Consider the following 18,702-nt stretch of genomic DNA (forward strand, 5'->3'; position numbering starts at 1 on the left):
CCTTCAAACTTCGCAGTCCCCGCAAGCACCATCTGGATTGAAGAATAAGCTAACCAGAAGACCTAAACCAGACTATGCTCCACGCACATAAGTCCATCTTCTGGGTCTAATGCAGAAACAGCAAACAAAAACTTAACCTGGAGCTTGAGTGGATTACGGGGTTTTTAGTTTCTAAAATTCTGAACATTTGGGTGTTTGTGAAGCAGCAGGCAGTACTACTGAGACTGAAACAAGAGTAGCTGGCAAAAAAGTCAGCACCACAGCAGTTAGCAGTCACCTGAAAGCAAAGTTACCTCTAGCCTACCAACTAAATTATCTTGGCATACAACTCAAGGTAAGATTCACCTTTCTAATTTTCTGGGATTATCATAATGGATTTTCACATGTGGATCACCTACCAAATACATATGTATCTGCTTCAAATGGAACACTGACCTGACACTGAGCAGAGATGCAGAGATCCTAGACCTGCCATGACCCTTGGCTCACTGGCTGGGCAACAAACCTTGCGCATAAAAACCTGTGATAAACTGTCCACTGCCTCAGAAAAGAGCCCACTTTATAACAGTCAGGAAAAAGCAGAAGGACTTAAACACAGGATGCTATGGGGTAGTCTCAACCGGCTTACATTTTGATGAAACTATTTTCAAGGGAGGAAGACATCGCATGCCTCTGACTCCCCAGCACAATGAGTGGCACAATGTCCCTGATCAGCCTGCCTTCACTAACAGAAGGAAAAACTGTTCCTGAAGGAGTGGATGGGCCAAGCAATCGCTCCTCCAAATGCTTCAGGGTCCCACAAGCCCCCAGTAGGAAAACTCAGAACAACCCAGAACTAGTCCTGTTAGACAAGTTCAAAGGTCCACTTCATGAATGAGTTAACCAGAAAAAAACCCTAGGAGAGAGCCACATCTTGCATTACTGCTAAAGGGCTGTCGAGTGACCTTGTGGTATTTCCGGTCTAACACTGTTCTAGCTGAGACCACTCCCTCCCTCTGTCAAGCTGACTTGGCATCCCCAGCCAGTCCACCAAAAACACTGCCTGGGCAGGCAACTCCTGCATACCAAACACATGTTCCAGCAAACACAGGCCTGCAGAACACAGCACTGTGTGTTTTAATCCAGGAACACAGCCCCTGCTCAACTACCAGCAGTACTGGGAAAACCATCACCCATGCCTTGCTCCAGTATCAACTGCAGAACTAGTAAGAAATACTGAGCAACAGTTCAGACAGTGCATCCAGAAGCAATGCTGCATGCCACTGCAGGTACCCAGGACTGCAGTCCATCAGCTGACCTTTGAGGATGGCTTTTTCTTCACCAAGCATGAACCTGTTCCACATGCATCTTAAACTGGGTGAAGGGGAGCATTTACTGCCCTGGGCTAACATAAACCAAATCAGTACTTTTCTGTCATGGTCTTTCATATCAATGCAAAGGAGAACAGTGTTCTCTGAAGTATATAATAGAAAGTGTTACACGATGATTAAACATTTTTAAGGAGAAACTGAAAGCAAACAAAAAAGTTAAACACATGGAGAAGTATTGATTTGTATAGGTTCATTAAAATTTAGTTAAACTTCAATGACATTAAATCCTCACAACTCATTTTAATACTTAATGAGCTTACCGTTGTATTTTAAAGCATATAATTAGCATTCAGAAACCAAGCTACTGAACTGCACATTTGTCCTGTCTGCATGTAAGAAGCAGAAGACTCCTTCAGCAGATCTCTACATATGAGCAACAGAGGTTAATGCAGCACATAAACATGTATCAGAAGATGAAAATGAGAAGAAAATCCTAATATACAAGTTAGAACAAGGGGGTGTGTGTGTGTGATAACTTTTGGCAGTTACTTAACATATAAAATCAACAGCATTTCAATACTCAGAAATATTTAATCACTGAGACTGAACATCTCCAATAGTTCAAATGTCAGTTAAAGCCACCTGATTCTATACTGAGGGCCAAAAACTCTGCTTTCCTGTACACTTCTGGGGGTTTATTTATTTTCTTAACTTGGAAAACCTCCTACATATCCAAGCCAGGTCATGTTGTCCCTACACTAGCTCACCACTTCTTTAGTTATCCAAACTAACCTCTTCTAAGACAACAATACAAAATGGATCATAGGATATCAGATTTTAAAAGACTATCAGAAGGAAAAAATGTTTCTTGATTCTGTTTTTTTTTTATTTGATAATTTTAGTGATACTTCACAGCAGCTGCATCAGAGCAGCTAAAAGTGCAATGAAAAGACGGATGTAAGTTTACAGAAACCTCCTAAACCAGCTTTGTTCTCAGAGAAATACTTGTGTAACAGTGCCATTGACCTGTTGGGAACTGCCAGACAATGCAAAGAAACAAACCCACAGTACATTCAAAGAATCTCTTACCTCCACTGGTAAATGCTCCATTTCAGTATGTTAATTAACCCGTCTTCCAGTTCTTCGCTACTGCTGTCAAAAACATACTGCTTGAACTAAAAAACAAACAAACAGAACATTTTACTAAGAGCAGTATCTCTAGAGCTTTTCAGTACTCATGCTCTTCATTCTCTTTTCCTGCATCCTAGTAGCAGGCCTATCATGTCCTCTCCAGCAACTATACAGGTATAAAGGAGTTACTATACATGTATAGCACCTACCACCATTCTCCAATCTGCCCTCAGTTCCTGCACTGTAGTTCTCAGCTTTCTGCATATGTAGCAGTCTGACACCTATTTTTTCAAAATAAAGTGAAAAAAAATACAACTTCTTGTGCAGCCAATGCTCTGGCAAAGCTGACACTGCCATGCTCAGACGAACTACCCTCATCTCCACCAAGGAATTCTAAAATACAGCTCCCAGAGGACTCGTACTCCCCCAGTCACCCATACCCTGAGCCACCCATACAAGCCTATGTGGCTGGATGGGTTACATCCAAGAGCACTGAAGGAGCTGGTAGAGGAGCTCAACAAGCTACTCTCCATCATCTATCAGCAGTCCTGGTCTAATGGGCAGGTCCCAGAGGATTAGAGGTTGGCCAATATGACACCTTTCTACAGAAAGGGCAGGGAGGAGGAGCCTGGAAACTACAGGCCTGTCAGCCTGACCCCCGTGCCAGGGAAGATCATGAAGCAGATCATCCTGAGTGTGATCACACAGCACATGCAGGAAAACCAGGGGATCAGGCCCAGTCAGCACAGATTTGTGAAGGGCAGGTCCTGCCTGACCAACTTGACCTCCTTCTATGATATGGCGACCCACCTGGTTGATGAGGGAAAGGCTGTGGACATTGTGTATTTGGACTCAAGTAAAGCATTTGACAAGTTGTCTGGGAGTGCTGAAGGACAGGAAGGCTCTGCAGAGGAATCTGGCCAGGCTGGATTGATGAGCTGTGGTCAACGGTATGAGGTTCAACAAGGCAAAGCACTGGGTCCTGCACTTGGCTCACAACACACATGCAACGCTACAGGCTTAGGGAAGAGTGGCTGGAAAGCTGCTCAGAGGAAAAGGACCTGGGGGTGCTGACTGATGGCTGCTGAACATGGACCAGCTTGTGCCCAGGCAGCAAAGAAGGCCAATGGCATCCTGGCCTGTATCAGCAATAGTGTGGCCAGCAGGACCAGGGCAGTGATCATCCTCCTGTACTCAGCAATGGTGAGGCCACGCTTCGAATCCAGTGTTCAATTTTGGGCCCCTCACTACAAGAGAGACATTGAGGGAGAGGGTCCAGAGAAGGGCAACAAAGCTGGTGAAGGGTCTGGAGAATGTGCCTTGTGAAGAATGGCTGAGGGAACTGAGGTGTTTAGTCTGGGAAAGAGAAGGCTCATGGGGGACCTTACCGATCTCTACAACTACCTGAAAGGAGGTTGTAGTGAGGTGGGTGTCGGTCTCTTCTCTCAAGTAACAAGTGATAGGACAAGAGGTAATGGCCTCAAACTGCACCAGGGGAGGTTTAGACTGGATATTAGGAAAAAAATCTTCAGAGAGAGGGTGATCAGGCATTGGAACAGGCTCCCCAGGAAAGTGGTGGAATCACCACTCCTGGAAATGTTCAAAAACTGTGTAGATGAGGCTCTTACTGACATGGTTTAGTGGCAGTCTTGGCAGTCCTGGTGCTACAGTTGGACCCGACGATCTTAAAAGTCTTTTTCAACCTAGTAGATTCTATGACCTCCAGAGTGCCTCTCAGCTCACCAGCAGCAACGTAGTGATGAGGAGGTAGGAGGATATTCTGGCCTGAGTATTTAAACACAACTCATGCCCCCACGCAGTCTATATAGCTGCCAGGGAGGAGACAAATTACAGTAGGTCAGGTGAAATTCTGCTGGTAAAATCTAATTTCCTTTCTACTCAGGCGATGAAATTCAAGAGACAAGGGGGAGAGCTCTAAGACCAAGAACTCACTTTCTCAGAGCAAACATTACAGGTAGACCAACACCACCTAACGTTCTGAAACTCTCCTTGAAACTCCTGCTAAACCACTACCTTACAACCATTTGTTAAGAATCAGTCTATCTCCCCAGTATTCTTAAACCATTAGGGTATTTAAAAAATACCCTGAAAAACAACCAAAGTCTCCCTTTTTTTCCCTGATGACCCTCAGATGTTGGACAGAAAGAAAAGAGAATGCTTAGTTAGCCCTTCTTAGAGAAATTTTGCATCCTTTTCTGTAAGTTTCAGAGAATTACAAACACAAAATCTATCACAGCTTGTGCAGGCAAGCCACGAAACTGAACTGGCTTTGCCTTAGCTTCAGAGAGAAGGTGACAGAGCAAGTGGAGCATAAAAAAATACATTATCTGGGATTTTTAAAAATAGAAGTCACTAGTGCATGTGATGTGTGATACTGCATCTTTGGTACCACAAATTATCAATAACGCCCTAGTAATATCCTGATACCATAATGCGGTATCAAAATGGCACCGACATTGATTCCATTTGTTTAACAATGCAATACAGTCTGCGTCACACCAGTTCTCTTTTAAAAAAGACTAAGTACCTTTTTAAAAGAAAAATAGAGAAAGCATGCAAAATTCTGAGTATTTGAACTTGTTCCAGCCTTAGTTTTAATATTTTATATTTAGTAGAAGTCAAAAGCAAAAATATAGAATCCTATAAATGAAAATACAGAATGTTTGTTTTCCCTCAGTCTTCTTCTAGCTGCTCATTTAACACAGTCTTCAGACCATTTTTTCTTGTAGGTTGCTGTCCTCTTCTTTACACCCAGAGACCCGGCACCTACCAACACAAATTCAGCCACCATCCACCTCTGTGCCAATGACTCATAGGTTTGTCCCTCCACCTGAGAACTGTCTTCACTTCCAATTTTAGCTGTTTCTTGGACACAGCCTTCAGTTGAAACTCAGTGTCAGGCCAAAACAGAGTTCTTGACCTGACCTGCAAGGCTAACAGCTACTTTCTGAGCACTCACAATGGCACTATCTGACTGTAAACCTAGACAGTATTTTTCATTTAGTTTTCTCTGGGTTCTCACAGACTTTGGCAAGACTATACCCAAGACCTGCCAAGTTTTTTGCATGTGATTAGAAATATATTCCACCTATCCATATAGCTAAAACTCACCCAAGCTAGTATCGTCTTTTGTTTAAGTTACTGTGCGGCTGAAAAAACATAATTCACTGCATGCATTAGTTCAGCATGGTGCTGGCAAAGAACGAGCCTGTTATTTTGATCATTTCACCTCTATCTCTGCATCCCCTGCAGAGACAGCCTGGACTACTGCATCAAGCATAACTGTCTTGCTCTCCTTTGAAATCCTTTCACAGCTGTGCAGCACCAGGTATCACAGCATTCTGGTTGTAGAGCTCTCCAGCATTACAAATAAACCCTGGTTCTCCATAATTAAAAAGGTTAAGGGGTAGAAAAGAAATACTAATTAAATTTTGGATTGCAAAAACAGTGTTGTAAAACAAGGAAACAAACAAACAAACTTAAATTGGAATACCCAGGATACCTTCTTCAATTGATTATCCCAATTTTAAAAAGCAACGTGACCACAACCCAGAAAAAGACAAAAGAACAGACTACTTTATATCTGGAATTATTAATTACATTCTTTTTAAACCTTCACAGTTATAAATAATTATATGCATGTAAATAACCACAGTTACTTAAATATGGTTAAACAATGACCTAATTTCATGGGCTCAGGGCAAAACTCAACTATTATAATTTTCTTCTTGCCGGGTTCTCTAAGCCTAATATTACTTCCCAGACAGCCACTACAAGATTCGATTCACCATTTCTAACTAACCTAATGCAAGGCATCTATGACATTTTAATGGGCTAGATAAACAACCAGCTTAATAAAGCATCAAAACTCAAATTTTCCTACTTTTGCTTTAAATTTAGCACCAATAACTGGTCGTCTATGCAGTATGCTGGTAAAAACAACACACTCACTACTTTAAGCTGATAACTTGATTATTCCCACTGAGCATGAGTGTCATTAATATGTTGCATTTATTTCTTTTTTTCTCCCCTATTAATAGATCCTGTATGTCATTCAATAATTCATCTTGAACATTTATTAGCCTTATTCCCTTCTACCCTAGCACTGGTCTTTGTCTGTCTGACAAACGACATGTTACTTCTAAGTTTCTTCATTAAAAAGTTTAACATGAAAAGTTCCGTGAGCAGCACAGTTAAAAGCTTGCTTTCTTCCTCATGTGTCATTCACCCTTGGCCACAATAATCCCCTACCTTTCATGGGCCCATGACTAGGCAAAAAAAAAAACACTCATCCTGCAGGTATGATGAAGCTATATCCACAGCAGCTGGCCAGCTGCTGCAAAACAGACCTCATATTAGCTGACCTGTGTATTTTAACCCCCAGTATGGGCACTAAGTTCTGTGTTTTCTCTCTTCAGCCACCAATTTACACTAGACAAAAACCCCATCATCTTCAAGATCCCACCTCCTCTTCCACATTAGCCTGAATTGGGCAACGGTTTCAACAGCAAGTTGCGAAGCAAGAGGAAACAGAAAATGACCAAACCAAACTGCATGCTTTATTTGCCTTCTACAAAGCCTTCCCCTAAAAAGAAAACCCACATTTTAAAAGCTATGATTAGAAGGTAATGTAATAACTGGCACAAATGTGACTGCCTTTGAGTGAAAACCACAAAAATGCAGCATTTTGATGAAAAGCAAATGCACTACTACCAAGGAGAGTGGACAGTGTAAATCAGCAGTTAAGCTGTCCATTCACTACCAAGCCACCTTAACAACAGTGATGAAAGATAAAACACCTGTAACTAAAGCAGAAGTGATGTAACTAGAAATACATCTGCAAATCAACTAATTGCTTACATTTTGCTTATAATTTTCAATTTATGTAATCAAACTATCTTTTCCTAATGATCTATTCTGAAAAGTCTTCTGAATTTACATTAAAAAATGTAATGATCTTTAGTAAACTAAAAAGAAAATAAATTTCAAGGTGCAGTATGTTGGCTTAAAGAACAAATTGCATAGCGTAATACATTCACCTCATAATCTCAGCAATTTATGAAAGGTGTGCTATGTAAGAATTAGTAAAGTAGGAAAGGAAAGCTTACTAAAATAATTTTAATTCTGCCCAACTGAATAGGTTCTTCATAAAATATGAAGACTCTTAGTATACTTAAATATACTTCATTTTTCTACTTATACAAAGTAAGAATGCAGTATCTCTTTGAATTCCATGTCCCAAGCAATGACATCAAATGAAAAATAACTCTCAAATGGATGGATGAACTTGGCATTAAAACGTCTGCAATGACTGTCATTAAAGTGCCATATTCTGTGAATCAGAACAGTGTCCAAAAGAAAATTGTTACAACTTCTCTCCCGCCTCAAGCGAAATTACTGCAAAATAAATAGTCTAATTTCAACAGAAATAAAAAATAAATCTAACTGTACACTCAGATTATTTTTAATATATAATAATTCTATATTATTGTCCTCTGTAAATAGAACAGCACAATTTACAGAGTTGAGTTCCAATACCTGCTCCGAGGTTATGATTTGACAAGACAGGAAAAACAGTTCAGACTTGACAGGTTGATTTTGTCTTTATGCCAAATAGTTACTGTCTTTCCTCCTACAGTAGGCATTAAGTCAGCACAAATGATATATAGTGTACTCTTATTAAGAAACATGATAGTTTGCCCACCTCATCAAAGTTACATTAGGAGATACCCTGATAGTAAATCTGATGCAGCATCAGCAGTCACAAAACCACTTCTTTAGTAGTTCCTACACTAGTATCACCTGTGGGGATAGGCTGGATGGGCCAAGATGGAAAAATAGTGACTCCCTTAGGACTTCTATGCAGATTAAAGTTAATTTAGAAACCCATGGGAGTCCTGTATCAAAGCCTATTTTATTTTACAACACCTAATGTTACAAACCTAATACAAAGTCAGCTGATTTGGGGTTGGCTTTACAGTACAACATCTTTAGAAACATAATCCTTTATTTCATGCTTTTCCCTGTGGTTTGGCTTCCAGTTTCCTACCATTTTCACAAAACAATTCAAGACAAGCATTATAGTAAATAAATTTAGGTTAAAAGTTTGATTCTTTGATTTTCAGTGCAAAAGAAAAAATCTAAAACCTATGAAAATATAGAACACTGATTTCACTTTCTCATAATTTCTGTCCACTGCCACTCCCCAGAGAAATGTCACAGATTATTTTTTTCTTCCTTTGTTCATGATTTTCTGACCACAGGTCTTCTAAGACCCTCCCTGCAACTCTTCTTGTCCGCAAAGCATGCATTAAAGTCAAATCTGTATTAGTCTAGTACAAAGCACAACTTAGTTATGGTTGTATGATACAAGCATAAAGCTGAAGGACATTTAAGCAGACTGCCATTGCAAGCAATGACCTAACACGGACACAGGAAAGTATTTCAGAATGCGCATTAAAGCTTTTCAAGAACATATTGTATCAAATACCTACATGTCAGTTTGGTGCAAGACTTGAAGCTCTTGCTGCTTGCTTATCTTCATACTGACCAGGTGAGAAAGAGCTACACTTTTCTCTGTCAACCTCAGGCAGCACCTCCAGCAAATTATTCCCTGCTCATCTCCAAATCTAAAAGCATCAAGTTGAAAAATTTCTAGCTTTATAAGTTTACTTTGCTATTACCAAAACCAGTCAAGCACCAGATTTTAGTGCTCTATCCTTGATGTCCCTCACCTTCTTTTCTACCCTTGGAGCCCAGAGCAAACCAGATCTGACCCAACAGCTACTAGGAAAAACAAACACTACAACAAAACCAACCAACCAAGAACACACACCCCCAACCCAAAAATAAAATTAAATCACTCTCTGCTTTCCTTCATTGCTTTAGAAGAGAAGGGACTAAACACAGTACTTTATGTGCTTTTGTGCTTTTTGATGGACAAATGATCAGCAAAAGAAGTTTCTGAAGAAACAAGAGTCAAGTAAAGAAGGCTGACCAGTAGCAGTTGACAACTGTGATGGCAGCTTGAACAAACTGAGCACAGCTCAGCATATATGCTATATGAAGAATGGATGTCAGTAAGCACATTATATATTATTAGCAGCAAAGTCTTCAAAGGATTTCCCTCTGCCACCCTTGGAGACTTGCTCCCACCCACCCCACGAACAGTCATCTCTATAACTGTGCTGGCAGCTGGGGCAGGCAAAAAGCCTGCCACCATCACAAGAAACCTTTACGGGTATTTTGGAGGTTACCCTGTGAACTTTTGGGGTTGGTTTGTTTGTTTTAAATTTAAACCGCAACATTTCACTGATTTAAAGCAGTACAGCCTCCACAAACAGCTTCACTGATACCTCTGAAAGACTAAGCCAATATTAATATCTAACTCTGAAGAAGTGAGCAAAGGCATAGCAAGAATTTCAGCCAGCTTTAGCCATGAAACTACACAGTCTTCCACACCATCAACAGCTTCAGAAGTTCCTTCCCCAGATGCTCATTCCCATCTTCACAGCACCAGCTCATCGCCCCTGCAACACTGCCAACAACACAGTTCTCGTGGGGCAGCATATTAAAATGAATTCGTTACCATTTTAGAATACTCTATTTTTGCAGGGCTTGATCAGATCACTTCCTTATCCTGTTTCAGAGCACAGTTCCACAAACAGCAGCACAACACAGCAATGGGGAAGGGAAGGTGAGCAGCAGCACAACACAGTGGATCGTCTGATCAGCCATCCCCCAAGCATGCCCATCTCCTTAGCCCATGGCTTCGGTGCAGCAAAGCAGTTTAAGTGGCAGGGTGAGAGAAACTCCCCTTCTCACAGACTTTCCTCAGTTAAAATACCCTCCATTTCTTCCTTATATTTACTTTTGCAAGTTGAAAGGGGAAGGAGACAGTACTCCTTCCCCTCAGGGAAGGGCATAGTCCCAGAGCCCAAGTGCCAGCCCAGTCTAACCTTTCCCCTGTTCAGCAGGGCTTGTCCTGTCCCCTCCTTACAGCTCAGCTTCCCAGGGATGCAACCGCTCACCTGGGAACCCGCCCTGGCAACCCGGTCAGGGATGTTTCTTTCCTGAAGGAGGCATGGGAGGCTGGAAAGCCAAGTGGCTTCCAGCAGCTCTCTGCCCCAACAGGCCCAGAAACATGCTCTTCTCACAGTTACCAACCGACAGATCGGTGTTGGGGGACAGGAATTATTTTTCCTAAAGGAGGGCTCTTCCACTCCCTGTCGTGGAGGAAGAGAGACACAGGGCTGGTGCTGCTTTCCCTCTCACTATGGTGCCAAAACAGAAGTTGCTTAGAGACGCCATTAGACAGGTATAATAGCCTTATCAAATTCAAGTTTTGCTTTTGTTTATTCTGTGGCTTGAAGGCTTTGTGCCCCTCTGTCAGATAAACTCTGTGTGGCATTTAACTGGCAGAACAAGGCTGCTGCATGAGAAACCACTGAGTAACTGACACAAACCTAAAATGGCATAGCTCTGTTTCTGAAACTACACATTCAAAACAGAAGTCTAATGATCACCTTCAGTAGCTTCAATGGGAATACTTGAAAGGTTACATCAAAACAGAGCAGTAAACTGATTTCTGAATTAGCTTGAACTGTCACCAATAATATATAAAAATTTTTGACAATGTTTTATATGGGACAGGCTTTGTTCACTCCTTTTCTCCTACCGTTTCCTTGTCATATTTAGTCAGAAATTCTTGTACTAACGTTTGGTTACCATTAAATCCCTTATATGCTACTTTCAAACTTGCTACAAGCAAAAAAAAAACCTATTAAATACAACATAACACATCCAGTGGAAAAAGACCCAACAACCAAGAACCAAAGTCATCAGAGGCTTTTCCGTACCCTGTCAATAGTGTAGCTGGTTTGTTTTCAAACAGGTCCTAGTTCCCTACCTTAGAAGGACAAACTGACAGCTGACCATACTAGCTAGTCATGAAAATTCATCCTTCCACCTAAACTCTTCTCAGCTTTTACACCTTTTATGAGTTAAAAGGCAGGTACATAACTTTTAGAGCCGGTAGTCACCAACCCAAATCCAGACCAAACATCTGTAGCATTAGCTGGCATTCAGATTTATTTCAGAGCCATTCAAATGTACTTTCCACAGAAAAGGTCATCTCTTAAGTAAAATTAACAGCAGGTGAAACTCAGTAGCTCAGAGCTTCTGCCATAGCAGCAAGGGCTTTCATTAGAAAGAGAAGTCCAGCCTGACAGAATGGACGTGAACTTGGAAATCCAATTCTTGAGGTATAGTATTGACCCTAAATGTTAAAAGGTTTTTTCCTCAATGCCGTTTTACCTGTAAAGCAGTAAAATACAGATAGTTTTCTACTATCTATGCATTACTGTTTTGGCACTTAAAATACTCTCAGTATCTTGGCACATTTTGATCTGAATTATTTCACTGAGATAAAAGGTTTAAGGTCAGAGGTGGACAAAACCATTGGCCCTAGAATTATCCAATAGCTGGTATAACCTCGGAGTTTGCCCAGAAAACTCAGAAAAACTTTTTTAAAAAATACAGAAACATAACATTTGTAGACAACTAGATGGACCACATATATAGGCAGGCAAGCAATATATACTGTAATTAAAAAGCACTAGATATGCAAATACCTCTACTACTAAAAGACAGCAACATTAATAACACTAGATGGATTTTTTTTTACATGGAAATATACAATCATTATGCAGAGAAATTGTCAGGTGACAACTGAACTGACAGCCTGGGAAGAAAGTGCAGTTTCCTGAATACTTCCTAAACCAGCAGAAGAGCAAATACTATTACATTTCCTTGCAAGTTTGAATAGAAAAAAGATAAATGATAAACTGCAAGCCATTTTTATATGAAAATTTAATGAGAAACCTTACTTATTAACTTTAGAAAATCATCTAAAGCATAAAGAGAAGTCAGTTTATTTTATAGCTAGAAAGTATGATAAGCTTATCATAGCTTGACATCCTGTACCCAATAGGTAATGAATGATCTACACCTTTATCACTAACAGTGATAGATTCACGAAGTTACAGCACATGAACAAGCTTGTGACTATACTAAGCAGAGCTAGATGTGAAAAACAAGCCAGTTTATTATTTCAGTATGTCAGAAGTGAAGTGTAGAGGCTTCCTGCACAACAGATGAATGCTGCAGAGTTCTTAATTATAAGAATTTGACGGTATGGTATGCACAGGTTTGTGATTTATTTTATAAATGAGATTCAGGAGACTATTCAGCACGTATATATATATACATAATTATACAGTATTACACGTAACAAATTCATAATTTTTCATGTGAAAATTAAAAGTAGTAAAAAGTAACTTTTCAATTTTCCTGATACAAGCCATGCACTTCAGAAATGGGGAAATCTAAAATTTGGTTTTAGTAAGAAATATTGGTAAGGGGAACTTTTTATCTTATTTCCAATAAAACTGCTTGCAAAACACAAAGTTCAAGATTCTTAGTACTGAAAATGTTTCCAATTCCAAAACCTCTACAGAAAAATCCATTTAAAAAAAAAAAAAAAAGAAGATAGCGCTGGAACCATCTAACAAAAACCAGAACTGATTTCCTTTCAGTCTGCTTTAGCATTTGCAACTTTTGTTCCGCTTGTAAGTTGCACTGTGAGGTTTCATTCTGTTCCTTATTTCTCTGTCTGTTCTTTCCAAGAATAGGGCTGTCACCAATTTCCTGCTTGAAGTAAACACAGTTGGCTCACCTGACTTCCCAGTGACCCCAGACTACATCAAACTTATTTCCCCCCTTTCAGATTTTTTTTTTCTTGTATACTCTCTGTTGTATACTCATTACTTCAAATGTTCCATGTATTGTTCTTTGAGGAAAACAATTTGTACAACAGACTTCTACAAATATCAGTGACACTGCATTACCAACATACCAACTGCTTTTACTAGAAATGAATGCATAAATATTTAACTTCTATGTTCATACTTCTACAGCTATGTAGTTTTCCATACACAAGACTTCAGGAGATGTATACTATGAATGAAAGTGATCAAAAGGTGCCTGGTAAAACACTAGAGCAAGCCAAAATTAGCAGATGCTTAACAAAAAGGCACATGTCTTGCCAGACAGAAAACACACGGTGCATGAATGCTGGCAAAATGTAAGGACATACTTTAGTGGTTTGCCTAGCTGTGGCTGAAAAACACAGAAGTAGCATTTATTCAGAAACATAGTCTGGTCCGAGCAAGCTCACAGGGACAGGAAACAGTGGCTTTTACGTGGATTTAACCAGTCAAGCCGTGTCTCACTCCTGATCTAAAACAGCAAGATTGTGACTTGAAAGTTCCTATATAGGATCCTATATCCTACATACAAAGCATCTGAAGGTTGCTATAAAACTAACTTCTAATTAAAAAAAAAAATAGAAAAAAAATTAAAAATCACATTTTTGAAGCTGCTTCACCATGTGGGAAAATAAATGCAAGATTAAATAATTTGTAATTCAAGAAACTCTTTAAGTTAAGCTCATAGTTTAGCCAAAAGAGAAATTGAATGTGCTGGTACTTCACACAGGTACTTAGTTTGGCTACAAGCTCCCTGAGCCCAGGGCTTGGCAGAGGGACCTGACATACAACAGCAGACTGGCAAAACAAATACCCATCAGGAAGAATTGCTGGTCAGTGCACAGATGCTACTCATCTATCCTGTCATGAAAACAATTAAAGCGCTAGTGAGACTGTATTTTTCCATATGGAGGAAAAGGGTGCAACCTTCCACCTTAGTTAACAAGAGGGTATATTCTGCCAAGCCTATCCCACAGTCTGCAGGGATGGGGGCTGAGAAAGAAGGAAAGGATTTCAAGACAGAAAACACAAAGCATCATTATGCTTTGAAGAAGAAGAAAGCAGGGGTGAGAAGCACTCGTCCACATCAATAACTTCAGACACTGAAACAAGGTCAACAGCACAAGAATTGTCAACCATTTATTATAATTCTCACACTGAGGTCCATTTTTGAAACCAGTTTAGCTTTCACATTTGTTCAGGACAGCACCCAGGCCCAGAAAGGGACGCAGACACCAGTACTCAGCACTGCATTAAGAAACATTCAGGTGCTGCCTCCTAGGCTGGTACAGACAGCTAGGCTCTCTTGAAAGAAATAACACTGCAAGAGTCAGAGCTTAGGCAGGACTCTTGTATCTTTACCTGCAGCAGCTCAAAACCTTGTCACTCAGTAATCTGCCTCATCCTTCTGCCAGAACTTGCTTTCCTATATAGCTGCACAGCCAGCCAGATTGTTGTGGCATACATATCCCATTCTAATCACAATGAAGTCCACCAGGACTTGTCAAAGTCTTCCTCAGTGGAGAGCTGAGTAGCAAAATCAACAGGGAGAGCTAGAGAGAGCAATGGATCTCAATTGTCACATTTCTCCCTGCTTGGGAACTGTGTTTACTGTGTGGGATAAAAATGCAAAAACCAACTCCAGAACTGGGCTTTGGAACTCTGGTACTTCCAAGGGAAACATTAAAACCAAAAAAAAGGAGAGTGCCAGGTAACAGTTTCAGATCCATTACTGGGGATTCACTGGCTTTCAGAAGAGACACCTGCTCTTCTGAAACCTGAGCAGAACCAGTGCTGTTATTTTTAAGGTTTTGCTGAACTAAGTTCTATAGCAATGGAATTAAACTGAACCAACAAATGTGTTGTCTGACACATTTTCCAAAGAAGTTTTGAAAACACATTTCAGCTACTGTGTGCATTTTACTATTATTGATTACTGTGCGTGCCAAATGCTAACTGGGCCAGTTGTACCAACTGTAATCTGAAGTGAAGGTTAACAGATCAATTTTCTTGATAAGTGTTAATTCAAGAACAAAACTAGTACTTTCACATATTATATCAGTCAATTCTTACCAGGTTTGTAGGATTGTATTTAATATAAGGGAAATCTAAAGCCTTCCAAAGAATGAGCTCAAATGACATAAAAATCTGATTTTTATTGATTACTGGAAAAAATTAGGAATTGATTTACATTACTTACAAGGAAAAAAAAAAAAAAAAAACCAAAGAAAAAAAAGAGAAAAAGGCAGGGAAAGGAAAACAAGTTGGTCCATCCAAGGAAACCGTTGACTAAGATTTACAGCTGTGCTCTGACACACCAAATCCAGGTAACTCAGACTGTGACTACTAACAGTCATATGGAAGAAAGAGAGCAAGATGATTCTGTGTTTCATTCACGCAAAGTATTCACAAAGATACAGCCAGAGCCTGGATTATTGTTCATTTGCTACAAAATACTATTTTCAATTCTAATGCTCAATGAATTGTTGACTGAAATAATTAAAACTATGCTGAAGTACCTGATTTGCTCCTCCACAAACCCAGCATTCTTACATCCTGAAAAAAGACATAAATTGCCAGCAAAACACAATTTTACTGAACTAGGTTTGGCCAGGGACAGTTATCCTTTAGCAAGGGCCAAGCAGCTTTTTCTTCAAAATCAAAATGCTAAGTAAGAGATATTTTAGGGATGAAAATGTAACACATTCCCTTCCAAAGTAATAAAGATCACACCCAGTAGCATTCCCTGCTTGCTTTGAGTCCAGCAAACAAGAAAAAAAGTATACGTGGGTTTTAGCTCAGGCTTTTCCCATATATAAAACAACAGTAAGCTAACTGCCTGAAATCTTTGTAAAACAAAGGAAACCCTAGTAGAAGAAAATAGACGTTTATGGACACTTTCATGACAAAATGGAAGACTTCAAAGATAAGTTTGTTTACCTTTCAATGAGAAGAACCCACTGCAAGAACATAAACGGGAAGTTGGCTTAAAAACTTCAGCACCAACGACCTCTTTACTTAAAAGTATCAACATGACTGTAAATTCCCCCCAATTCTAATTTAACGTTATGCTATGAAATTTCTCTTCGAAGTGGCATGTCTGCAGCACATAATCATTAAATAAAGTTTTCAAGTAAGTTCTATTTTGCTTAAAGCAACACCAAACAGAAAGAAAAGCTTATCCACGAGGGCGCTTACACATCACGCAAATTCTGCCGTTAGCGTCCTGAGGGTATTTCACCCCTACAGACGGTAACAGTCGTCGCGAGCATCTGCTGAGAGCACGCACCGCGTAGCTGCGGCGCCCAGCCTCACACACACATTGTCCTGCCGCACACCCCGCAGCGCACAGCCGCTGCTCCGAGGGGAGGAACAGGATTTTCCTTGGCTCGGCTCGGTTCGGAGTGGGCCCGCAGAGCCACGGCGTGCAGCAGCGGCCGCCGGTGGGGGGGGGGAGGAGAGGCGGCAGTACCGCCCTCCAAGCACCAGGAAATAGCCGGCAGCTATTCCTAAGGTCGGCCAGCAACTTTCCACACCGCACGAAGAAACGACATTAAAATATATAAATAAATGGAAACCCACGCAAACACCGTTTCAAACGCTGGCAGAATCCGGCATTTCTTAGGAAGGCAAGGAGGGAGAAAGCAGCAACGCCTCCATGTGCCCCCAGCACCGCGGCCGGTACTCGAGCAGCACTTCACGGAGGGGACTGGGTGGACGTTATTTCTGACCTATTTTCGGCTCCGCCTCACAGCGATAAACAATCAACAACGGCGACACGGTGCCCGGGCTGAAACTTCCCCCGATACAAGCCACTCCCGGCGGCCACATGCTGCCCCCCCGCTCGGGAGGACGCCTCAGCAGGCGAGGGGCCAGAGGGGACAAGGCGGGGGGCGGCGACATTCCCTGCCCCACGGCTGAACTGGTATAGCCCCCGGACGGCCGCCAGCCCCCCGCTCCGCCTCGCCGCTCCCCTCTTTGCCGGGCTGGGATGCGGAGAAGCTCTCGGAGTTTTGCTGCAGGCAGCGGGGTCAGCCTGACACAAACAAGTCTCCCGACAGCCATGCCCGCGGCGGGCACAGGCCGGGCACGGAGGGGTGCGTTTGGCGCCCACCGGCCCCCAACGCAGCCCCACGGGAAGGGCCAGGACGCGCGCCCGCCGAGCGTCCCATCCCGCCCTGCCCCTCGCCCTCAGGGCCCCCGTGCCTTCTCGCCGCTCCCCCAGCACCGACCTGGGACACAAAAGAGTGGCCGCCGCTGCCCGCCGATCGCCCGCCGCCTCCTCCTCGCCCGCGGTCCCTTCGGAGTCCAGGCCGCGGCAGCACCGGGATGGCGTAGCGCAGGCATCCGACGCCAGCGCCTGCTGCTCCCGCGGCAGGCCGTGCCGCCGGCGCCCGCTCTGCACTGGGCGGGGAGTGGCGTGGGGAGGGGGGGGCCGCTAGGCGCCGGCCGCGAGCAGCTTCCTGCTCCCCGGCGCTGAGGGGCGGCGGGTGCTGGAGCCTGCCGGGTGCTGCAGCTTCGCAGCTGCCGCCGGGGGGCTGCGCTCCACGTTAGGCAGAGGCCGGCAGCGGCGGCGAATCCCGCGGCAGCCGCATCCCCGGCTTCTGCGCCGGGCGTTCCGCGCCGCCTGCGGCTCTGAGTAGTTGCCCGCGCGGCTCCCGCGGCCGGTGCTGGCAGCCGGAGCCCCGGCTCGCTGCGCCGCTGCCTCCGGCTCGGCCTCGTGCTCGTGCTCCCCCTGCTGCCCCACCGGGCCGCGGCTCGGGCTCCTCCTGCGGCTCCGCGGGGCCGAACTGGGGCGCCCCGGAGGGGAAAAGCAGGCAGCTCTCGGAGTGGCTGCCGGGCATGGCCGGGAGGGTCGTAACTCACAGAGGGCTGGCCCCTGGCTGCTCTTCCACCGTAGCTCCGTTCCCCCAGAGCTCTCTTCATGGCGCGTACTGGAAGGCGGAGGAGGCCTCTCTCCTCCTGGGCACCCAGCGCGCTCCTCCGGGACCCTGTACCCTGGCCTTGACATGGAGCCCCCGGGCTGCTGTGTAGAGGGTAAGGGTGTAGTAGAAGTCGGGCCCACCTGACCGATTGCGGGAGTGGGGATAATGAGCTGCTTTTCAGCCCTTCAGGGAAAAAGTTCTCGTTTCCGCAATACCGTTTTAGCAGTACATGATAGCAAAATACAAGTAAATCGGCTATAAGATGCACTAATAAAGTTGATGGTCTTTGAAGGAGAGACATGCTGGGTACTGCAGTCATTAACAAGTGTGATGCATAGATCAAAGTTAGTTGGCTCAGAGAACTACCGAAAACAAAATTATGGTCTGCCTGAAAAAAGAAAAAAAAAAAATGCTGTTCTTTCACTTCCAGCAGCTTGCCTTCATCTGAAAAAAAAAATCTTGGATGTGGAGAAAACTTGGATAAAGATA

At 42.8% G+C, this 18,702-nt stretch overlaps 1 protein-coding gene across 4 annotated transcripts in view; it reads right to left on the bottom strand.

Annotated features, from left to right (window-relative positions):
* Nucleotides 1-17,735, bottom strand: part of FAM135A (family with sequence similarity 135 member A) — a 94,206-nt gene extending 76,471 nt beyond the window's left edge. For 2 of the 4 annotated variants that reach the window (XM_057418831.1, XM_057418829.1), the window contains exons 1-2: nt 17,521-17,732; nt 2,400-2,485 (exon numbers count right to left, since the gene is read on the bottom strand). The gene's annotated coding sequence lies outside the window, so the exon portion shown is untranslated. Of the gene's footprint in view, nt 1-2,399; nt 2,486-16,870; nt 16,977-17,520 lie in introns of those variants that run through there. The other 2 variants (XM_057418830.1, XM_057418834.1) reach the window with 2 other exon arrangements.
* Nucleotides 17,736-18,702: the final 967 nt, after the last annotated feature.

Source organism: Pezoporus wallicus, unplaced genomic scaffold (assembly GCF_028554395.1).
Source record: "Pezoporus wallicus isolate ANWC-B61680 ecotype Strahan unplaced genomic scaffold, APGP_CSIRO_Pwel_v1 contig_4901, whole genome shotgun sequence".
In the NCBI taxonomy this organism is placed as follows: Eukaryota; Metazoa; Chordata; class Aves; order Psittaciformes; family Psittacidae; genus Pezoporus; species Pezoporus wallicus.